Source organism: Rhinoderma darwinii, chromosome 4 (genome assembly GCF_050947455.1).
Source record: "Rhinoderma darwinii isolate aRhiDar2 chromosome 4, aRhiDar2.hap1, whole genome shotgun sequence".
NCBI classification, from domain to species: Eukaryota; Metazoa; Chordata; class Amphibia; order Anura; family Rhinodermatidae; genus Rhinoderma; species Rhinoderma darwinii.
The window spans coordinates 106,470,723-106,478,222 of record NC_134690.1 but is presented as its reverse complement, the minus strand read 5'-3'; the positions used below and the strand labels follow the sequence as shown (position 1 = coordinate 106,478,222).

At 35.6% G+C, this 7,500-nt stretch overlaps 1 long non-coding RNA gene across 1 annotated transcript in view; it reads left to right on the top strand.

Moving 5' to 3' along the window:
• LOC142760813 (uncharacterized) overlaps positions 1–7,500 on the top strand; it is a 19,081-nt gene that overhangs the window by 9,252 nt on the left and 2,329 nt on the right. The window contains exon 2 of the long non-coding RNA XR_012883413.1: positions 5,700–5,807. This is a non-coding gene — a long non-coding RNA (uncharacterized LOC142760813). The remainder of the gene's footprint in view (positions 1–5,699; positions 5,808–7,500) is intronic.

Here is a 7,500-nt window from a genome sequence, read left to right as displayed (position 1 = left end):
ATCATAATATGAACACAACCAGGACTAACTCTCTATGATCTATCTATCTATCTATCTATCTATCTATCTATCTATCTATCTATCTATCTATCTATCTATCTATCTATCTATCATCTATCTATCTATCTATCTATCTATCTATCTATCTATCTATCTATCTATCTATCTATCTATCTATCTATCTATCTATCTATCTATCTTTTTCTATACATATCTGTTTTATAGCACATAGCTATCGTCCAGACAGACATAGAGAATACAGTACATAATTTTTGCCATAGTACCCATCTGTCTTTTCCATCGTTACCTTTTACGTTTCTACCTTTGAAAGCTATTTTTCTCTATCATTTATTTGTCTATCTATCGATCTATCCATCCATCTATCACCTATCTACCTATCTATCTATCTATCTATCTATCTATCTATCTATCTATCTATCTATCTATCTATCTATCTATCTATCTGTCTATCATCTATCTATCTATCTATCTATCTATCTATCTATCTATCTATCTATCTATCTATCTATCTATCTATCTATCTATCTATCTATCTATCTATCTATCTATCTATCTATCTATCTTGTAACTGCCTAAAGTCTAAAGCTGCCATCATGCCAATAACGAGTTAAGGGCTTGCCTGGAGTAATGCAGTGTGGGCTGCAGCTTCCTCAGACACCAGTGTGTACACTGCAGGACAGGACGTGTGCAGTGGGTATTTATGTATTGTCAGACACACAATGGAATATTTCTCCTAGGCCCTGCTTTTCCCTATACACGGAATGTCTTGCTCATGTGTGTTTGTTAATTGTATGAGACAATTGCACAAAAAACAACTACTTGAATCGTCCAAGCAAAACCAACACTCTTTACTGTGGAGGTCAATAGGGCAGAAGAAGCCGAGTCACTCCACAAAGGAGCAGGACATTAATGCAGACTCTGCTGAGGAAACTTGTTTTTATGTTAAACCATTTAGTAGCCACAAAAGCTATTGAAAGCCAGTTCTGTCCTGTTCTTTGCCCTTATTCAGCTCCTGTTACTGTAAGGTTCCTGCAGCCTTCATATCCAGGGTCCATGTCACCACAAGAAGCTCTGGATATGAGAACCTGTTATCAGTCCATAAATCCATATTCACATCACATACAAACCGCAGACAGACGCTGAGGACACCATAACGTAGAATGACAAGACTTCCACAGTCACCAAATCATGTCAACAAGCTGAATCACTACTGATGTAAAAAAAAAAAGAAAAGAAAATGACGTCATTACAACAAGCCCTATCACTAATTATGTAATAGAAATGACGTCATGTCAACAAGTTGTATCTTTAGGTCATCTCAGTACAGACATAGTTATGAGTTGTATGACGTGATTACGACTAAATAACTCATTCACCATACCAATATTATACTTGTATGGTTACATTTTGACTAGATTGTGATATCACTTGGGTGACAACATACAATCACATTAGGAGTACAAGTACAAGAAATTATTATAGTTAATACATATTACATGTTATATTACAGAAACATGACTATTATTTATCAAAATCTAATTATTAAGCAAAAGACACTAAAAATAAATATCTGGTCTATAGAAAAAATGCATGCACATTATTAGTTTGCTAATACTTTATTATGGGATATTTTTATCTTTGGGAATATAAAAGAAAAAAATTATTTGGATTTGAAATTCCAAAATAAGTTTCAATTATAAAATGTACAGGTGTACATAAACTATACATAAAAAACTATTAACCCCTTTCTGGAAGTGCATTTCTGAATTTTTGTAGGATGCCTGGGTAGTCCAATCCCAGTTCTACCACTGATATTAATTGATCCAATAAATTAAGGCACAGCCATATACTATATTACTATATGAATTGTTCCAATATGGATATATTCCTGGTCTATGACTTAATGAAGCTATTTGCAGCCTGATGCTGCTAGTCAACGCGGGTGTGCAAGTGGATTAACAATGTATCCTCAGGATGATGTATAATTAGTTTACTGGCGGTACATATCAATTTTTGATGACTGCAGAACACATGCTCACTTTACCAACGAGCAATTTAACTGCTCTCCATAGTATACTAAAAAGAGAGCTGTTTGGAAATATTGTACGGGCGGGTTCACACATGGCGGAATTGCACTTAAATTCCGCTGCGGACACTCCGCAGCGTTAATCCGCAGCGGAGCCGTTTCTCCATTGACTTTCACTTTAATTTAGCAGTGTTCGTTTACACGATGCGTACAATTCCGCTGCGGAGCATAGGCTGCGGAGCGGAATTTGGTGTCCGCAGCATGCTCTGTCTGTTGCGGAGCAGTGGCGGACTCATGGCGGAATTTCTCCATTGACTTCAATGGAGATTCAAAGTTCCGCAATGAAGTCCGCAGCTGTCATGCACATGTCATGTGTGCTGCGGATGCGTCTTGCTTTTTTTACTTGACATTTCTTCATTCTGGCTGGACCTATGTATTTCTAGGTCTACAGCCAGACTGAGGAAGTCAATGGGGCTCCCGTAATGACGGGAGCGTTGCTAGGAGACGTCAGTAAATAGTCACTGTCCAGGGTGCTGAAAGAGTTAAGCGATCGGCAGTAACTGTTTCTGCACCCGGGACAGTGACTACCGATCTCAATATACATGTATCTGTAAAAAAACATATAAGTTCATACTTACCGAGAACTCCCTGCGTCTGTCTCCAGTCCGGCCTCCCAGGATGACGTTTCAGTGTAAGTGACGGCTGCAGCCAATCACAGGCCAAGCACAGGCTGCAGCGGTCACATGGACTGGCGCGTCATCCAGGGAGGTCGGGCTGGATGCCGAAGGAGGGACGCGTCATAAAGACAACGGGCGGTAAGTATGAATTTCTTTTACTTTCACTAGGGAAAGTGCTGTCCCTTCTCTCTATCCTGCACTGATAGGGAGAAGGGAAGCACTTTTCCCGCAGTCCGCAGCAGCTAGTCCGCATCAATTTTCTGCACATTTTGTGCAGATCCGCAGCCGTAATCCGCAACCCGGATTAGGTGCGGCATTGATGCGGACAGTTGCGGAGGAATTCCGCCATGTGTGGTCATGCCCTACTACTAGTTCTATATACAACTAGAATTGGAAAATTAAGACGTTTCAACCCTAAAATTATCATTAGTTTCTAAATAGCTTCACAATGGCCTGCAGACCTATAACAAAGCATAAGGGTACCTTATCAAATACAATAAGAATACAATTAAAGATTTGTTTTTTGTTTGTATTTTTGCATAGTCGCATGATGACTTGGAGACCCGAACTTTAGTCAAGATAGAATCGGGGTGTCTATTATTACGCTGCTAATTGAAAAGTAAAAGTAGTAGTAGTAGTAGTAGTAGTAGTAGTAGTAGTAGTAGTAGTAGTAGAAGTAGTAGTAGTAGTAGTAGTAGTAGTAGTAGTAGTAGTAGTAGTAGTAGTAGTAGTAGTAGTACAAGTAGTAGTAGTAGTAGTACTAGTAGTAGTAGTAGTAGTAGTAGTAGTAGTAGTAGTAGTAGTAGTAGTAGTACAAGTAGTAGTAGTAGTAGTGGCAATAGTATTATTAACATTTATTATTAATAGTAATCATATTTGCAATAAGAAATAAAATAAAGGACATTAAAGCTAAAAAATTACAATCAGCATTACATTGACCTGCACATACAGCATGACGTCAGTGGTCACACTTGAATGTCTTTGACTGTAATGCAAATCACATAATAACAAACAAACAAAAATAATACAATAAGGTAAAAAAAAAAAAAAATAAAGAAAATGTTTAAAGCTAAAAAATACTGAGCACCTAATCATGGCCTTGAGATCTGGACTGATTGAGGGTTGTTTCAGTGGGTCACATGCAAGTCCATTCTTTTTTAGTTGTTTGCACTTTTTTTTTTTTAAACAATGGCCTGGTGTCAGAGTAGGTTCAAAAGGTCACACATAAGTTCATTATTATATGGAGGGTAGCAAAGAAAAGTCTAATTAATTATAACAATTTTTTTTAGAAATATGCAGAAGCTACAGATATACAATGGCATGTAGACCTGGCCTGATTTATGGTAAAGTCAGCGAGTGCCATCCAAAAGTCTAATACTGTTGCCTTCACTAAATTAAATACAATAAATAAAATAATGCATAAAGTACATATATTAATTAAAATTATACTGATTTAAAGTATAATGATACCTAATGCAATTCAAGGCGCCCAGGAGACTGAAACCTGCTCAAAAACAAGAGGGGTAGATGAGACACAAGGCCATTATCTCATTGCCGTTTCATAAGAAAAATCAAATATTATAATATATAATTTTAAAAAATACTAAAAATAATCATAATATTACACTTAGCTCCTCACTTAATATGGCATGCAGTTTAAAACATGTCAAAGTAGGGGCAGCGGGACACACGGAACCCCATTACTAGTCGATTGCTGAATTAATACATAACTAGAAACAAACATACCTAAATAAATAAACGACATAAATAAATGAATGAATATTAATTCAAATAAATAGGGAGTAAGTCTTAAATTCAAATCACCTTCCTTCTAGACAAACAAGAGTCGGGTCATTGGGTGACAAAAGTTCATTACACCGCTGTTAGCACAGAAATAAAATATTATAATATAAAATAATGTCACTAAATAAAATCTGTTGCTTGATGAGAAGACATTTAAGCCCTCGGTGCCTTTGTCTATAGGACACAATGTAAACCTCCTGTGGATGTAGTGCTGGATATTATGAATTACAGACACCCCAGGACTATGTCTAGTAACACATGCTTCTGCAACCTGCAATCCTGCTAATGCAATTATACAACTTGATTACAAAGACTTTGACAATGTGTCTTTCTGAGTTTAACATCTTTACTCTAGAAATGACTCCAGCCCAATAGAAGAATCCATGCTGAGTGATAGTATTTGCATTTTTAAATGTGATTTAATTTTATAGAGTCAGAGTCAAAGGTAGAACAGCAAGGATCAGTTGACCCAATGCACCGAACTTCATCTATCACGTCTAATGTTATAACAGGGATAGGTCTCCATCAATCATGGAGGATTCTTGTAGTGTAAATATGTATGCACTAAATTGTCATAGCATGATTCATGATCACCTTCTCTGCTTCACATTAACCACATTAACACGTCCAGTGACTAGGGCAGAATTCTTGTAGCTCTTTTTACTATATTCGTTAACTTATTGTCGATATTATTATTATTATTATTATTATTATTATTATTATTATTATTATTATTATTATTATGAACAGCAACAATAACAAAAACAACAACAACAAAAACAACAACAACAGACAAGTTGTATCATAAATTACTTAATAATATTATCATAGAAATTCCTTCCAGTAATCTCTTCATAAGACACAAAACAAACATAATACTGTTAAATGGCAGTAACAGTGAACTCGATCATAAAATGCAATATTTTGTTCACCAGCTATTCTTCTTTGGGTGATGCAAATTGTAATGCTTTTATATGGGAAATCCATGTCCTGCCCAAATGATCACTACTTTATGTAATATTTCCAGCACTGAGAACCTCCAGAAATGTTTACATTCCTATATGTTAATAATATTAGCAGCTGTTTACTTTTCAGAAACTTTCTTTTTTGGGCTTAGGGACCCTTTAAATGGAGTTTATGGTATAACTGTTATTGCTTTGTACCTGGAGCAGGTGATGACAAGTCGCAGACTCCATCTCCATGGATACTTGTCATAAAAGTCAATAAGGCAGATCATAGATACATATGTCATTACTTCCAGACAGCCCATGACTAGATAGGTAAGTGCCTTCATTAGTGTGTTCTGTGAAGACTGTCGAACATTTCATTAATTTATAATTTATGGATGTTTGACAAATATTAAAAAGTATGTAAATATGGAAGGGATAATGTGTTTTCTGCGGGGGACGAGGAAATGACCCGCACCCTACTCTGCCTGCTAGATTACACCAGAGGTTCTGACTGCCTGTTATCACACTGTGCCTTCCCATAGACTCCAGCTGCAGATTGTGCCACTGACAAGTGAAATAGTGCATAGCAACCAATGGTTTACATCGGAATAAAGGCAAGAGCTATTTGCATTTTTTACATTTTATTACTTAGGTAATTTACTATGACACATCTCTAACGGTAATTTATGAAAACATTTGAAAGCAATTACACAAAGTCTACAAGCATTTTAAGAAACAAAAAAAAAAGTCTAACAAATGGCAACTGGTTTGATTTCTGTAAAAGGAGTCTATAAAATAATAGAGGACAAGGAAGTGGCCCGGAAAATAGTAGAAGATTAATAATAATAAAAAAGGGACAGTGAAAAGGCATAACAGATAAAAATATAATGCAACAATGGATATGAAATAAAAGCACAAATAAACATTTATCCAAAAAATCTGCACGTTTTAGTTCACAAGATATTCGTATGTCAATAACATACACTTCTCTCCTCACGGTGCAGAATACAAACTGTTAAACAACAAATTCAAGCCCGCTATATATCTCAATATGTGAAAGAACAGCCAGGATGACATGTTTTCTTAATATGTCAAGCTAATTCATGATTCTTATATTATGTAAAATGTTCTGCTATAATATTATGTAAGGTACATAGCGATTGTTAATATAGTGTCACTTAACGTTGAGTGTATATTATTTCAAAAATAGTATGATTGTTTAGGTATTCAAGTGGTCGCAGTATATTTGGCTTATATATATATATATATATATATATATATATATATATATATATATATATATAGCAAGAAAGATAGATGATAGATAGATGATAGATAGATAGATAGATAGATAGATAGATAGATAGATAGATAGATAGATGGATGGATGGATGGATGGATGGATGGATGGATGGATGGATGGATGGATGGATAGATAGATAGATAGATAGATAGATAGATAGATAGATAGATAGATAGATAGATAGATAGATAGATAGATAGATAGATAGATAGATGATAGATAGAATTAGGAGCACAGTAATGTATATCTGTTGTATGTCTGTAGCTGTAGGAATTCTTTTGCAGCTCTTTTTAAAAGTCCAAGAGCACCTCTGAAAGCTTTGCTTCTACTGTGCTACATAAACTCTTCTGCAGACACATTAATCCGTCAGTGAATTTCGATTTATGAGCTTCTTTTATGTGACTGTGTGCAAGAAAAGGGCATTTCAATCCTTTGCCATTACTGACCTCAACATGCCTGTGCTCTGGAGAGTGAGTGAAGCTATTCACCACCATACTATGGCTTTATAATGTCAACATCTTGTGTGTGGGTCACATGAAACATGAAAAGCCATCAATATGTTTATACACGATAATATCACAGGGACCATAATGGATCTAAGTTAAGCATCACATGAACAAGTATTATATGAGGTGAGATTCTGCAGTAGTTGAGGATAGTGTCCTCTTTACATTGGATCATTTGTTCAAGCTCATTTGAACTTTGTAGCCAATGCAAACC